Genomic DNA, 16464 nt, shown 5'->3' on the forward strand with positions numbered 1-16464 from the left:
CACCCCTCCACCTCTCTCCTCTTTAAGATGCTCTTTAAAACCTGTCTTTGACCAAGCTTTTAGTTACGTGTCCTATCTCCTTGCCTCAGTGTCAAATTTTGTTTGATAATGTTTCTGTGAAGCATCCTGTTTAAAGGTGTTCCATAAATGCAAGTTTTTGTGTTCCCAATGCTATGCACCATCCAGAAGTGGGGGGGAAATGATTCCAGACTTCTAATACTGCTTTGAAATGTGGTCTCTGGGAAGTGCCAGAAGTGATCCAAGGATGACTCTTTCTGCAGTTTTCTCTTCCTCCAGTTTTCTCTTCCTCCTTATCCAGAGACCCTGGCCTCTATTTGATTCCTTCCCACAGCAATATAGCTAAAATGAGCAATTCAGGAGTGTGGATAAGTGTGGATCTACACCTGTGAATCTAATGTGTTTATTCTCCTCATGCATTGTGGGATCCCTATATCCCAGCGAACTTCCATATTTAATGCAATCACATATCAAATTTGGACAATTTAAGCTTCAGTCATCAGATCTGTAACTAAGTTTTTGGCACACAACTTGGAAAGGAAGGGGCTGATATTTTGGTAAAAATAGAGCAATAATGTTGTTGCTGATTAAAGAGGTGGAATTAATGTTCAGGGTAAAGGAAAAAATGCAAATATAGTTGAAAAAGGATACATGCGTTCTTGCCAACCATCATATGGTTAGCATTTTGGTGGCCTCATCATTAATTAATTGACAGGAAATGAGGGGAAAGTGCCAGCATGTACGAGGGAGGGAGGAGAATGGGAGAGTACCAGCTTGAATGAAGGAAAGTGGAAAAAGAGCACCAGATTTCCTAGTTGGAGGTGGAACGATGTTAACCATCAAACCCTGAATATAAGTGTTGTGTCTTGAATAAAGAATCTGACCAGATACTGTGAGCTCAAAGTAAGTGTGACTGTAGTCCTTTATTGCAGGTCTCTAGAGTACCTCTCCAGCCTTTGAGGCTTCCTTATATACCGGTGCTCCCAAGGGATTATGGGATCCCTTGGGATTCCAGGAGATGAGCCCTCTGATGGTTAAACAAGGTATTTACAGGTTTACATATAAAGCAACAAGCATTAAAGTTTTCTTCTTTGTTTTATGAGGAACATCTGTCTTTGCAGATAGAAGGAGTGCAGTGTGCTGGCCACCTTGAAGTCCAAGTGCAATGTTGTATGCCAACCTTACTCAGCATCAGCTGATTAATCCTCATCCTCTGATTACTGCCATGGAGGACTGACTCCATTTTAATGTTCATTCAATAGACATGTTACCATGCAGCCAATAGGGCATCAAGGTGCCCCCACTTGTACTCTCAGCCACCCTGGGCAATGAATGGGACCTGGAGTATCACTGGGAGGCTGGGATTCTTCTTACAGAGGACTCAAATAACCCTGTGAGCCAATACCCTCACAGATGGGGTGCTTCTAACTCGACAATTCATGGTCTCCAGTCATCTTGGTTAATCCTTGCCACTGGACCAAGACCTAGCTCTGTGAAGCCCGTGTGATGGCTGGTGTACAACGGCCACCACATGTTTAAAAAAAATTCCCAGCACAGGCATCTTCCACCCTTCAAGATTTAGTTCGGACCTGGAATATTAGGTCCTTCATTGAAATACCTGTGAAATTTTTGACATGGAAGCAAGTCATCCTCAATTCGAGGGACTGCCTATGTAATGAGAAGGTTACCTGTACTGGTGATCAGAGTGGTTTTAGGGCCTTTGGCAATGAGCTATGAATACACAAGACTACCTCTCTCTCTCTCTCTCTGCAGTGCTCAGCGATGGGAGACTGTAAGCTGGAGCTCTCATTTCTATTACTGTATTTCAGTATCACAGGAGTAAAGTGGGCCAGGGACAACAAAACGTGAGATTAGAAAATATAGACATTTCATAGTGTTGTGACAAAGTTCACACATCTGAAATATTGACTTGTCTGTTATCTCCACAGTTGCTGCCTGACCTGCTGAGTGTTTCCAGCATTTTCTGTTTTTAATTTCAAATTTCCAACATCTGCAGTTTTTTTTTGCTTTTTGTTCCATATCCAATCATTTTGGCAAGTAATCTACAACCTAAATCAGCAAATAATAAAGATACCTGAATCTTAAAATGATGAAAATGCACAGAAGGTTGTTTGGCATCTGAAAAAGAAAGATTAATGTGTTTTAGGTGTGATTAGAGTCGGACTGGAGGAGTCTCATGCTTGGCGGGTAAAAAAGGAATTGCCAGAAAAAAAATAGGTAGAGGTCGAGAGTTCGAATGCTATTTTCAGGAAAAGGTGCCTATAGGAAGTTTAATAGCTTGTTAAAAAAAAGTTGTTGTTCTGCCTGCTTTCTTTCACATCCTCCCTTTGCACCAACCAGTGGCCAGTGGAGCAGGAGGTGACCCAAGTGTCAGCAAATGTTGCCGTGTGTTAACCGCTGTGAGATGACACCGTTATTTTCATCCTCTTGATCTGGTGTTTGCTCACACTTGTTCCTAGTGGTTCAAACTAAGTCAGTAACTCACTGTGGGAAATTTATGAGCACAAACGTTAATCCTCCACTCTGTTGATTATTAACATGCAAAGTTTTTTGGAGAGAATAATTTCCTATTTTATCTTAAATGTGCTCTACACGATCACACCTAACTTGCTCGAAAATCTTCCTTGGTGTTGTTTAAAGTTATGCGAGAGCAGCTGAGTGACTGAACTTGTTCAAGTTTGCCATCTCGCCTTATAAAGTACATAATTTCTGCTTGAGGTTTCTCCAGAGCAACGCGGTTGAGCTGGGAAACCGGGCTGTTTGTGGGAAAGGACGAAGGTATTCACGGGTGGAAAGACACTTCTCCGCATCCAGAGGTGTAATTATAATTATCTACCCTGCTTCTTGGAACAATCAATATTACATTTATGACGTCTCTTTAACCGAATAATTTCTCATTATTTAGACAGTTTGGCTTTAATGAAGGAGTCTCTTTAGCTTTTTTTTAAAGTAAATGTTTACGAAGGATTACAGTTGCCTTTAACACAATTTTGTTCGGTGTATTTCTGATCATCGAGAAAAAAAACGACCATCTATCGGGAAAGCTGTCTGGGAAGAATGACTGCACCCAATAATTGAGGGACCTGCAGTAGGTAGGTAGATACAGCTATCAACTCAGCTAGCGCCAGTAATCGTCTCAATCCAGCTGTGTGCGGTAATTCAGGTCTCTTATGTGGCACAAACAATTGGCTGACATATATGCAGCTAAATTGTGCAATATAAAACACCACCTGCAATTTAAATCCTATCGCATCAAGCAGCTTGCCAGGCAATGGTCTCCCTCTCCGACTTGGTCTTTTAGAGCCTGGATCGGTGTACCTGTATGTGCCTTTCACAGGTTCAGCAATAACTGCAAGTTCGGAATACAGATCTTGAGTTTGCTCATGGATTGGTGTTTTTTTTTGAAAATGGACATTGCAGGAAAACTTCGTTCCATCACCTGAAAATTTGAATTTATTAAATGGCGCAACATTATGTTCACAAAACTACAGCGGACCAATAAAACTTAACTGGGTTAAGGGGGTTTGATAATCTCAATGTGATGCATATGTGCATGTGTTGCTATAATGCACATGTGATTTTTTTTGGGAAAGTTTAACATTTTGATTTATTAAATGATGCAGTGCAGCAATAGAACGGTGAAGGGATTTTATAAATTGTCATGCATCGAAGTATGCAGCTGAGGAAAGTTCTTTTGCGTGTGTAACATTGCACTGAAGCAATCTGTTTCTAATTATACTGCATCGACTGGAGAGAGCGAGAAGCTTCCAGCCCCCAAATTCCCACCGTGCTCGTTTGCCCCAATCTGTGGTGGCCGCTTCAGCGCTGTGGATGAGCGTTCCTCCTCCTCCTCCCTCCCCCCTGTCTCCCTGATGCACTGTAACACTGCGCACGGGCAAACAAGTCGCCGTCCTTGCTCCTTCCCCACCACCCGCACGCAGCAACCCGACAGCAAAGCGGAGGCGACGCTTCAAGGGGCGCCGAGTGGGTGGCGGCTGGAGCCGGGGCAGTGATTTGGCGGGGACCCCGGCTGCTCTCAGACGCTGGAGAGTTGGCGTGTTGTGGGTGCGGTGACGCGTGGCTCAGGAGGAAGCTCGCAGCTCATCGCCGCCGTCAGTCAGCGTGCTTCAGCCGGCTCTGCTGCAAGGACGGCCAAGGTATGGCTCTGCACCCAGCGCCGCGCTGCTAGCCCGCTCTCTGCCGCCTGCCCCCGGCGCCATATTTAACTTTCTGAGAGGGGGGGTTTTCCTCAAAAAAATAATTCCTGTCCGTTTTCTATTTTAGTCAGCAGGATGTGTGGGAATGGAGGGCTGGGTTTAAGTGGTGGGCTCGGGGCTCTGTTCACTGTCTCCCTGTCTGGTGATCGCCTTTCGTGTGGTCTCTTGCAATGGGGCGCGCGGGCAGCTTAATTCGCGGCTGACTTTAATACGGCAGACGATCTATACATATAGTATTAAAATAGTGTCGGTTCGCACAGGAGGCGCCACTTTGATCGCAGCAGTTCGGATGTGTGGTTTTACGAATTTGCAAAGTCGCTGACTGAAACGCTGCAATAGAATAAACGAAATAAAGACCTCCAAAAGGCACATTTGAATCTGGAAATATGATCTAGAAATGTGCCACTTTGTGTTTGGTTTCGCCAGAAGAGTAATTCTAAGGGCGTGGGAGGGTTCTTCTCGTGGTTTGTCAATTATATTTCTACATGTATAAAACGTTATATAACATTTTGTGCATAACAACTACAGATATGTCTACGTGTTACTGTACAAAAAAAAAGAGGGAGATCCCTGCGTGATTCATCTCTTTTGGTCAGTAAGATGAGTTGCAGCTTTGATTGTTTCCCCATTGCCAGCAGTTCTGCAATGCGGTGGGTGTGGTGTGGAGTAAATGGCAGTTGTGGACCGCTGCAGTGACACCACTCTCCGGACCGCATCGTGACTGAGGAAAGCTGCCGCCGACCCTGTCATCTTCTCTCTCTTTATTCCCGCAACAGGCAGGAGGAAGGCTGAATTTTGCCCCTCTCCTCCTCACTGGTAAGTTTGTGGCAACATATGGTAGCCATCAAGAGAAACATTGAAAGTGGTCAGGAATCCATCTTTGCAAACTTGCATCACAGTTGATGCCTTTCAACTTCAGTGTGTTCCATATTTCCAAATAAGACTGCATTTCATTGTCTTCTTGAATGTCCTTACTATATTAAGCATGCTTTATGCTTCGTTCTAAGATATTCTGTAGCCTGAGAACCTTATAATGCACTGAAGAAAGGCCAGTGATTCATCCAGAGCTGTTAAGATGCTGTTGCTCCAAGTCACCCTGCTACATATAGCTAATTGTATCCTGCACCTTGCTTTAAATATACTCGGTTACCTTCAAAACATTATGAAAGTTGAATTTTCACATTTAAATATTTGGTATCTCTAGTTTAATGCTTAAGATACTTAATCTTACACAATTACATTTTCTTCATTAGTGCTGCCACCTTTTGTTGAATTTAAATAAAACCCCTGGAAATCACGAGACTTGATTTTTTTAAATGGTATGGATACATGTATAGATAATTAGTTAGCCACAATATCAATTTAAAATAATTGGTAGTGAAATTATTGACTGAAGATCAACTTTGAATTTATTCACAAACTCCATACCAAAATAAGGTTTTCAGAAGTAAATTTGTACTGATTTAATCTTAGGGAAAAAGAAAGCATGCTTGTTTAGTCAGTAGAACATTCTGTTTTTGTATGTGCTTTCTGTGTAAACAATTACTAAAGTTGTTGGTTTGGAAGTATTGTTTGCATGTTTTTTTTGGTTTATTTTTATTCTAAACACCTGACCTTGAAATTTCACTTGTAAGGGTAATGCATCCACAGCAGCAGCATCAGCCCATTGAGTATTCATTTAGAACAAACTCCCTTTAGACCATTTTCGGTTTTCATGTGGCTTGTCTCAACAAATAATTGTATATATTATCCTGTTGTAATGTAATATAAATAAAGTAGCTACCATGGATATTTTGCTCTTTTCACCAGAGGCCACAGTGCTTCTGGCAAGATGTCTTGCTTTGACCTGGTTACTCATTGATCTGGTAAGATATTACAACCTAATGACGTATTTACAGACTGAAGCATTTTATTGTGGTAGTTGCTGTACATCATCCACAGGTTCACTACCTATTTAATATAAATGTCAATCACTGCTCCTTACATAATTAAATGCCCAGTTTCAATTATATGTAATTGAAATGCAGTGACGCTTGGGCTATACTTTACATCAGGTTTCTGCAAAATATCTACCCTGCCAGTTTTTTGCAAAGTTTCTCTCCACCCCTCTTTAAGTTGCATTAGATAGTAATTCGCACATCAATTTAATTACAGAAGTATTAAATGCAATATGATTAGTGGTGGCCTTATACCAAATTAATATTGAGTCTTCCATGTGACCAATACTGAAATTATTTTTAAATATATAGCATTTGAAATGTGTGTGAAATGCTTTGGTTATCTGATTAACTGTAGCTAATATCTGTGGGTGGTATAGGAAGAACCATGATACGAAAAAAAAATAGCTGTTCAGTTCTGTGGAGGTGGGTTTCTGTTGCTCCAGAATTTAGTTTCTTTATCATAGAATATTTCTGAACATAATTGTGATATAATGACTATTGAGATGAGGTAGGGGGCTTTACCTTGCCTAACCAGGGTGTACAAATGAAAATGTATTACATTTTATGCTTCTGCCTCAAAGAAGTCATTTTGTTTTACAGTATAAAATTATTCTTTGATGCATCCATTGATGAGTCTCACCAGGAGTTGGTTTGTTTTTCAAATTTACTTCAAGTTGATATTCGAACAAGGAACAAGGATTTTTCACAGTGACTCTTGATCATAATTTATATATAATACAAATTTACAGTGGTGTGTCTATACAGGGCTGCACAGTATTTGCTTTTTGGACGTTGTTGGCTTTATAAAAAAAAATTAATTTTGGACAAGAATTTCCTATCTTTTTTTTCGGACAGAGCTGTTCAGTTTCTAGCATCAAATGATGTTCCCTCCATCAGCCTCCTATCCATTTGCAGCCTGAACTCAGATCCAATGCTCTTGACAAATTTATTCAGCAGATTAAAGTATTTAATGTGCAATGATTGGTTGTTGCTGAGATCAAAGTCCGATATTGTGTAAAAACGATTAATTTCAAACTATGTAGAAGGAGCAGAATTATTCTTTGGTGGAAATTTTAACCACGCCCCATGGAAACCAGGCGGGGGAGTTTGGGAATCAGATAAAATAAGGGCAGCGATGCAGCCTCTGGATCCCGCTGCTTCTTTGGGATTGGATTTTAAGCTGCTGTTTTCAGCAGGTGTGCAGGACACCTGCCAGAAGGCAGTGGGTTCCTGCTTTAAATGTGCAGATCTGGTCCAAATGACTTGAAATTTCAGCTTGAGGCCTGAGCGAGCATGCAGTGGTGCCTTTCCCTGTCAAGCCAAACCTGCCGGGAGCTGCATTGAGGGCCAGATGAGGCCCAGTGAGGTAAGATGTTTATAATTTCCTCCAGGACCACAAGGAAACCTTGAGCTTCCCCAGCCCTGAGCTTTAATCCCCTGACCATGATCACCTGCTGACCTTCCGATCAACCTAACATAGTGCCAGGGCCCATTCCAGCTGGGCCTCAATGGCTGCGGCCTGCTACTTGCCAGGTAGTGGATTCGGCCGCACAACTGACAAGCTACTGGGTGGGGGTATGTTGTAAAAGGGGAAAAAATGTAGATTTCATACTGCCTGATATTTCAGTGTTGTTTTTGGATTAACATTAACTTTTATCTTTAGTGGTTGCTTTGAGCACTTGTAATCTTTTCATCACCTGAATCAAATGCAACAAAGAGCACATACAAATTGTATGTTTTTTAAAAAAAAAATAGTGAAATGGAAAAAAGTAACATTTTGAACTGATTGAGGGCAGGGGTTTAAATAAAGCAAGTGCTTAAGACAACTATCTGGAATGTGGCAGGAAATGGAATCGATCGGATCAGAAATGTTGCTGAAAGTGATTGACATTCATTGTTGCTAGAACATTATTAACTTTAATCTTGTAAATTTGCTTTGAAGTAATAACCTGTTTTTTTTATTCTTCACTTGTATCTTAGTTTGATTAGTTCAGTTCTTTGCTGGCATTATATTGAGTGTACTCAATTAGAAACTCAGATTTATAGTCTCTCCAAGTGCCAGTAAAATTTCATTTGAAGGTCTTATTTGCAGGTGATATGAACTGCACACCCTGTTATCCCAAAGAGAGTAATCTGCTGTGTAGGAGGGATAAAGTACAAGGGAGTCATTTTGATTTTGTGCAATAGTGTAAAATGGGTGATAGTGAGTCAGAACCCTATTTTTTACATCTCTCTTAGTTTTCATTGAAGTCAATGGAAATAAGAATCAGGTGAGTTGTAAAAGGGGCTGCCGATTCACATTCACCCGTTTTAAGCTATTGCACAAAGTCAAAATTAGCCCCCAACTTTATTAACATCCATGCAGAATGATTGACCAAGAGTTTCCGATATGGGTGCAAATTGCTCTCAAAACAGCGCTAGTTTCAAGCTTTCTTTTGTTCAGGTTTCCGCTCAAACTCATTTCCATATCGACAAACATAAAATCTGCCATGGGTAACATTTTAGAACGTAATTTAAAAAATAATTGAATTAAATATATTCTTTGATGTGATAACTTGGTTCAGTTTTATTAATACAGCTGAAAATGTGTTTGGTATCACAAGTAATAGGCCTTTTTATTGGAGTGTCAAGCCCACCACTCGCTATTAATGCGATTTTACATAACTGGAAATGACTTAAGAACTATACAGAAGCATTTCCTAGTTACATTGGTGTACAATAATCAATTAAAAAATATATATTTAAAAGCTTTTAGAAGGTGTCTATTAGTATCTTTGAACCAAAAAAGCTTAATTTTAAGAGCCTCAAAGGCCTGTAAACGGGTGCAATTAATGAAAACTTGCAATGGGGATTAATTTGATATGTGGGCATGGCCAGTTTTGTGGGTGGGGTTGACTTCTATCACTGTTTTTGAAACTAGTGTATAAGATTGCAGAAACTCGATTTCTGCTGGAAGTATTGGGCTTGAAATTCCTCGATCATTTGCGTGGTTTGGCTGATTTCAGACAAACTGCACTGAAAAAACCAGTGCAACATAACAGAAACTCTCGGCCCTTGTGTGATGCAAACTTGTATCTGTTATATGCCATGGTGGAAGTCATTCATATCTAATAGAATGAACACCTTGTGGCAGAAATCATGTTCAATAACTGGTGAACTGACCAGTCGTGAATAGTTTACTGTTGACTTTATAAATTTAGGCTTGACATCAGTGTCTCCTAGATTTCTTAAATCTTAAAAGTGAATTTACAGAGTTAACTGTAAGCCTTCAGAGAATCTGATATCATCAAAACTGTTTTTCCCCTGCTCAACACCCAATTTTCTCTCCCTTTTGGCTGCTGGCGGTAACTCGAACTAGGGCATGGTTCCACAAGCCTACCAATAATTTGTCACAAGGGCACGTCATCCTCATTTCTCTGTATTTCCGTGGCTTACCCTTTCCTATCCCTGATGCATCATTGGCCTGCTCCCTGTCTCTCTCTCCTGCAGTCTTGACACATGGCAGTGCGAAGGTTGCAGAAATTGGGGAGAACATGAGGTGAAACAAAAGAGTAGGAAAGAGATGCAGAAAAGAAATGAGAGCAGAGTGAAGAAAATGGAAAGGGCTTGAATAAACTATGGGTTAGAAACTGGTATGCATTGTCGTTTGGGCGTACAGTTCTGAGTCTGGGCCCAATATATTAATGCGTAGGGCTTCATCTCTGAAGCATAAACTCTTGACAATTATTTAATTCAGCAACAGTTCAGGGAATGGGGGAAAGATAGTGAGACAAATGCTGTTGTGGGGGAAGGTGACCCTGTTGAGGAGTTGGTAGAAGGGAAAGAAAGATGGGTATCTCCGGCTCTGCTGGGAATGGGAGTGATGGGTACTGTCCACGTTAAACACATACTGCATCCTCCAACTCACTGAGCAAGCAGTGCTGTCAAAATGAGTAATCTCATGGGGTGATGTTGTGGTTAGGTGCACCTCCAAAGGGAAGGAGATAGGGCACATTGTCCTTTTTCACATGGCTAGTTGACTGGTGATAAGTGACAGAAAACTGATAATAGTGCCACTTTACATTGGGAAGGACCCAGAGAGGGAGAAAAAAATACTTCAGCAAATTAAACAAAAATAGCTGCTGTGATTAATATTATGGGAAGAATAGATAAATAACTTGTGCAGAAATCAGGGCAACTCATATTTTTTTAGCAGTCAAAATGAAAATAGTCACGACTGTGTCCATTTGAATGAGCAGTATATTGGGAATTGATTCGTAAGAGAGTATGAATGAGAGTGCAAGTGTATGATTTCCAGGGCAGCTAAATGCTGAATTAATGGATTTGTTGCTATGTGGTTTAATGGCTGATATGCTTTCCTTTTTATTTTTGCATTTTATTCATGGGATATATTTGTGATATTGCAGGAATTAAACACATGCTCTTTTATTGCAAATTTTAGCCAGAAGATCAGGAAAAGGGTGGCACAGTTTTATTGAAATGTCAAATTGTTGCTCAACAGTGGATGATCATATGGGTGAACCAATTATAAATAAATCATACGGAATTAGTCATGTTTTCATAATCATTTATAACAACCTTATTTGGTAAAGATGTGTATGTATTTTACTATTTATATCTTCTATTTGAATATTATCAATCCCTATATTTAATAATTCTGTTGTAATGCATCTTCTGTTCTTTATGTTGTGATGTACAGTGGACAATAATGCTGTAAATCTGAAGTAGATAACATTTCTGATTGCAAGAACATAATGGGGGTGGGGAGGTCAGCAAGGTCCAACATAAGCCTTCTAATTGTGGCTTATTTTCAGAAGTAATGTCACAGTGAAGCAAGCTATAGTTCTGAATGATTACTTTAGTTTCCAAAATCATGAAAATACGATTACATTTTATATATCTACTAAATAATGTAGAATTATCTTTAGCATAGAATGAACTAGGGCAATTTAATAAAATTTTTGCTTTTAGTTAGTGCAGAAAGCCTGTGGCTTCAGGAGAGGATGTAATGTGTAGCAGCAGTCCCATTAGCGAGTCTGTGACAGCTGGAGCTTAAAATTATAGGTTGCCTGGCTTCTCTGGGATTATTAAATGCAGTAAAGTGCACAAGGGAGAGTATAACTGACAGCTGTTGGCTCTTAAGCAAAAAGGAGTATGAAAAAGTCTACATTGTGCTGAAAGGAGAAAGACCCTTTAGTTATTTTTAGAACAATTTCTATACATTGCAGCTTGTGTTTACAGTTCACATGTTGGAATCATTCATTCTTCACCTGTGAAGGACATCTTTTAATTAAAAATGAGGATAATTCTTTTGGTCTAGGCAAATAGAATATGCACATATGAATGGTCTGGCTAGATTCCAGTATCAGAATAAATAAACGTTAACCTTTTTGATGTCTTGGATTGTATTTACATTTGGGGATGCCTTTAGTATGAGCTGCAATTGTTTGCATATATAGTTGCTGTTTAAAATTAATTCTTGGGATGTGGGTGACGCAGGTAAGGCTGGCATTTATTGCTCAGCCCTAGTCACACTTGATAAGGTGATGGTGAGCCACCTTTTTGAAACATTGCAGTCCATGTGGTGAAGGTACTCCCACAATGCTGTTAGATGGGGAGTTCCAGAATTTTGACCCAGTGACGATGAAGGAATGGCACTCTATGGCCAAGTAGAGTGGTGCGTGACTTGGAGGGGAACTTGATGGTGTTCCTATGCATCTGCTGCACTTGTACTTCTAGGTGCTGGAGGTTGTGGGTTTGGGAGGTGCTGTTGAAGAAGCCTTGGCGAGTGTATAGATAATACACGGGAACAGTAATGTTACTGGCCCAGTAATCCAGAGGCCTGGGCTAATGATCTGGAGACATAAGTTCAATTCCCACCATGGCAGCTGGGGATTTAAATTCCGCTAAAGAAATCTGGAATAAACTTCTAGTGTCCGTAATGGTGACCATGTAACTATGTTGTCATAAAAACCCATCTGGTTCGCTAATGCCCTTTAGGGAAGGAAATCTGTCTTCCTTACCTGGTCTGACCAATATGTGACTCCAGACCTACAGCAATGTGGTGACTCTTAACTGCCCCTCTGAAATGACCTAGCAAGGTGTCAAGGTGGTGACTCACCACCACTGGCAATAAATGCTGGCCTTGCCAGTGACACCCATACCCCGTGAATGAATTTAAAAAAAAACTGTTGCCATGGTGGAGGAAGTGGAAGCTTAAACACAAATGTTACTTGCCACTTAACAGCCCATGCCTAAATCCTGTTCAGGTCTTACTGCATGCAGGCATGGACCGCTTCATTTTCTGCGGTATTGTGAATGGATATGAACACTTTGCAATCATCAGCAAGCAGCCCTACTTCTGATCTTATGATGGAGGAAATGTAGTTGATGATGCAGTTGAAGATAGTTGGGCTTAAGATGCTGCGCTAAGGAATTAATTCAACGATGTCCTGGGGCTGTGATGATTGGCCTCCAGCAACCGCAACCATCTTCCTCTGTGCTAGGTCTGATTCCAGCCATTGAAGAGTTTTCCCTGTGATCGCCATTCAGTTCAGTTTTACTAAGGCTCCTTGAAGCCACATTCGGTCAAATGCTGCCTCGATGTCAATGGCAATCACTCTTGCCTCACCTCCTAAAATTCATTACTTTTGTCCATGTTTGGACCAAGGCTAAAATGAGGTCTGTAGCGGAATGGTCTTGGCAGATCCCAAACTGAGCATCGGTGAACAAGTGCTGCTTGATACGACTGTTAACGTTTCCTTTAATCACTTTGCTGCTGATTGGCGGTAATTGGCTAGGTTGGATTTGTCCTGCTTTTTGTGGACAGGACATACTTGGGCAATTTCCACATTGTTGGATTGATGCCAGTGTTGTAGTTGTACTGGAACAGCTTAGCTAAGGGCTAAACTTGTTTAAAATGGTATTTGGAACATAGTTACAATAACATTCCATCTACCTGGCCGGGGGGGGGGGGGTTGGCGGGGGGAAACAACAAATGCCGCAAGGATGCAAAAATTAAGACTTTTAAGTCGCTATAAATGTGGCATGTTCCTACTGTTTTTGTATCTGACTGTTGCTGTTTCCTTGCATTCCAGTGTTATGAGAAGTGCTGGCCACATCCAAATCCTAACTATATGTTAACACTACATCTCTAGGTGAACTTGAATTTCACACTGAACTGATCAGTATTTTGTTGTATTTGCAGTTCCCTGTGCCCCAGTTTTATTTCACATGACCCATGTTAATAAATTGTCCGTCTAGGTGGCGCAGTGACATGTTGAGTTGATGTAACAATGTGATGGTAGTATGTGGGTTCACATCAGTAGTTTTCTCTCATTTTGTATCACTCATTTCAGCAGGGTTGTCCAGAGGGAGGCAACCAGGACCACAGTTACCTTATAGCAGGAGGTTTCTCCGTGACTGGCTTGGCAATAGGTCCCTGGTTTCACAGCTGCCAGATACTGTATTGTAAATTTTGGGGGAATCTAAAATGGGGAAATTAAGAAAAACAAACAGGCTTGTGCTATTGTCACTGTGGGAAACTGGAGATTTATATGAGCAGTTTCTTTTTAAACAACCACTGAAACATTGCTGATGAAAACCAGTATTCATATTCACTATCCAGAACTGGGAGCTTTGATTCTGGATTGCATCTGCCATCAACAGTTGTACTGGGTGGTTTTAGCAAGAAATCTTTACATACTGCTAACAAACTTGGTTTGTGGCCATATATTTTGCTATCGGCTAGCTGGGTGGGGTGCCTTGATGTGAGCATCTCTAGTTCTATGAATAATGCAACCTTTTTCAGACTATATTCCTAAATTCAACAACTTAACTTGACTGATGACCAAGTTCCTTTGCTTCTCAGAGAAACGGTCACAATTCTTTCAGTTTGCTCAGATCTAAAGCTGTGAGCTGTTTGCTTGAAGTACCTCAGACACCTGTCTAACATCATCAGCATTCTGGTTGTGTCGTGTATGCACCGTGTCATTTTGCCTGGCTGGAGGGAAGTATGCGTCTTTTTGGCAGTTGCTGGGTTGGATAAGCTGAAAACTTGGAAAAACTCATTTGTAATAAGCTGGTTGGAGTGTTAGTCACTAGGGTCAGAAGTTCTGCTAGTATAAGATTCCAACACTGTTATTTGATAGAAAGCACAGACATGTAATATTATAGAAACCAGACGAGGTCCATCATCAAGTTTTCAAAAGGAGATTCTTTTGAAGCAAGACTGCATGCAAAGGTTCTGTGGCCAGTGATTTCCTCGGAACTACATAATTTCATTGGCAATATGGTGGCAGTCCCATTTATGTGCGTAAATGGGGTTTTTGCAACATGTCTGATGGAGTTATGACAGCGGAATGGGACCAGCACTATGCTTCTCAACAATTGTAGGCTACAAAATATTTTTATTAATACTTTAAGAATCTGGATTAAATGTTTTAAACACTTGCACAGCTTTGGTTATCAGAAGCTCTGTAGGAGTGCAAGGTAACAGAAAAAATTATGTAGATCATATAAATGCCGAACTACTTTGCTTATCAAATTCCATTGCAAAGAGAATAAAACATAGTTGCATTTTATAGCTCCTTTCATATCCTTCGGAAATCAAAGTGGCAATTAATTTACTTTTGAAGTGTGGTTGTCTGTGCTACTCAGGGCAATGAGAAAATGACTAGTTGTTCTGTTTTTAGGGTATTGATTGAGGGATAAATGTTAGCCATGCCTGTGGAAGAATTCACCAGCTCTTGATTGAATAGTGCATGGGATCTTTTCTGTCCAACTGAAAGAACAGATAGGGCTTCAGTTTAACATTTCATCTGAACGATGGCATCTCTGGTAGCACAGCACTCTCTCAGAACTGCACTGAAGTGTTATCTTGGATTATATGTTCAAATCGTGGAGTGAGTCTTGAACTTACGAGCTGCTGATTCAGGTGAGACTGAGCCAATGTTGACATTTAATCTTTAAATAATTAGGTGTCCCATCACTAGATTGTTTACAACCAAATTGAAATGCTGATTGCAGATGTCCGTTGTATACTATCTCAGGTGGACCAGTTTTGTAATGGAAGCTTTGCTAGCAAAATAAACGGCTCACAACCAATTGAGCAATGTGTGGAATAGGATTAGTAATTGCATTTTAGTTTGTAATGTTTCATAGAAGCTGCAGCAAAATCTAGTGTTGAAGAAAGTAAGCTGAAATGATAACCAAAGCCATTGGGTCATGTTGCTGTAGATTTCATTTGTTTGTTTCGTGTTCACCAATTTATAGTGAATAGGAATAGGTCAGTTATTTAATTTTTTTAAAGTGCGCAATAGAATTATGCTTGGGCTTTTATTTTCCATCCTTATACCTATGTGTTGTGGGGATAATTCAGTCCTTTTATTAACACTAAAGGAGTTCCATGGGCATCTTCATTTTCCCCCACTCCCCAATTACCAGCAGTAATTTAACAACATAGTATGTCTGGTTACGGAATTACTGTCCCCACCACTTTCACCATCCCCACTTATCCTGGACAGCCGCCTATATCCGGAAATTAGCACTAACCATTTGTCATCACCATAGCAGACGGCGCTTAAAATTTATTAAGCATGGCGACTATTTCGGGCAGCTCAAGCAGACTTGCGCACCTTGTTAATGTGCGATTACTTTTGTGATGTGTCGGTTATTAAGTCCTGTCATGACTTCTGTGAATTGGATCAGGCAGGCACGCTACCTTCAATCAAACCCTCTAGAACTCCTGTGACTGTTGCAAACCCTTCGAGCCAACTTGTTGAGCTCCTCATTGTTGCAAATGAAAAGCTGCAGTGAAGGCCCGATCATAAGAAATAGGAGCAGAAGTAGGACATTCGGTCCTTTTGAGTCTGCTTTGCCATTTCATCAGCATTATAGGCAGTCCCTTGAAATTGAGGAAGACTTGCTTCCACTCTAAAAGTGAGTTCTCAGCTGGCTGTACAGTCCAATGCTGGAATTACAGTCTCTGTCACAGGTGGGGCAGACAGTGGTTGAAGGAAAGGGCGGGTGGGGAGCCTGATTTGCCGCATGCTCCTTCCGCTGTCTGTGCTTGATTTCTGCATGCTCTCGGCGACAAGACTCAAGATGCTCAGCGCCCTCCCGGATGCTCTTCCTCCACTTTGGGTGGCCTTGAGCCAGGGATTCCCAGGTGCCGGTGGGAATGTTGCACGTTATCAAGGAGACTTTGAAGGTGTTCTTGAAACGTTTCCTCTGCCCACCTGGGGCTCGTTTGCCATGAAGGAGTTCCG

The 16464-nt window shown here is 40.9% G+C and overlaps 1 protein-coding gene across 2 annotated transcripts in view; it reads left to right on the top strand.

Annotated features, from left to right (window-relative positions):
- The window catches only part of LOC139273864 (band 4.1-like protein 3), a 217677-nt gene that overhangs the window by 6286 nt on the left and 194927 nt on the right, over nucleotides 1-16464 (top strand). The window contains exons 1-2 of one of the 2 annotated variants that reach the window (XM_070890943.1): nucleotides 3971-4196; nucleotides 4892-5072. The exons of the other annotated variant lie outside the window; for it this stretch is intronic. The gene's annotated coding sequence lies outside the window, so the exon portion shown is untranslated. Of the gene's footprint in view, nucleotides 1-3970; nucleotides 4197-4891; nucleotides 5073-16464 lie in introns of those variants that run through there. 2 annotated transcript variants of the gene reach the window in all.

This window comes from Pristiophorus japonicus, chromosome 1 (assembly GCF_044704955.1).
Source record: "Pristiophorus japonicus isolate sPriJap1 chromosome 1, sPriJap1.hap1, whole genome shotgun sequence".
Classification (NCBI taxonomy): Eukaryota; Metazoa; Chordata; class Chondrichthyes; family Pristiophoridae; genus Pristiophorus; species Pristiophorus japonicus.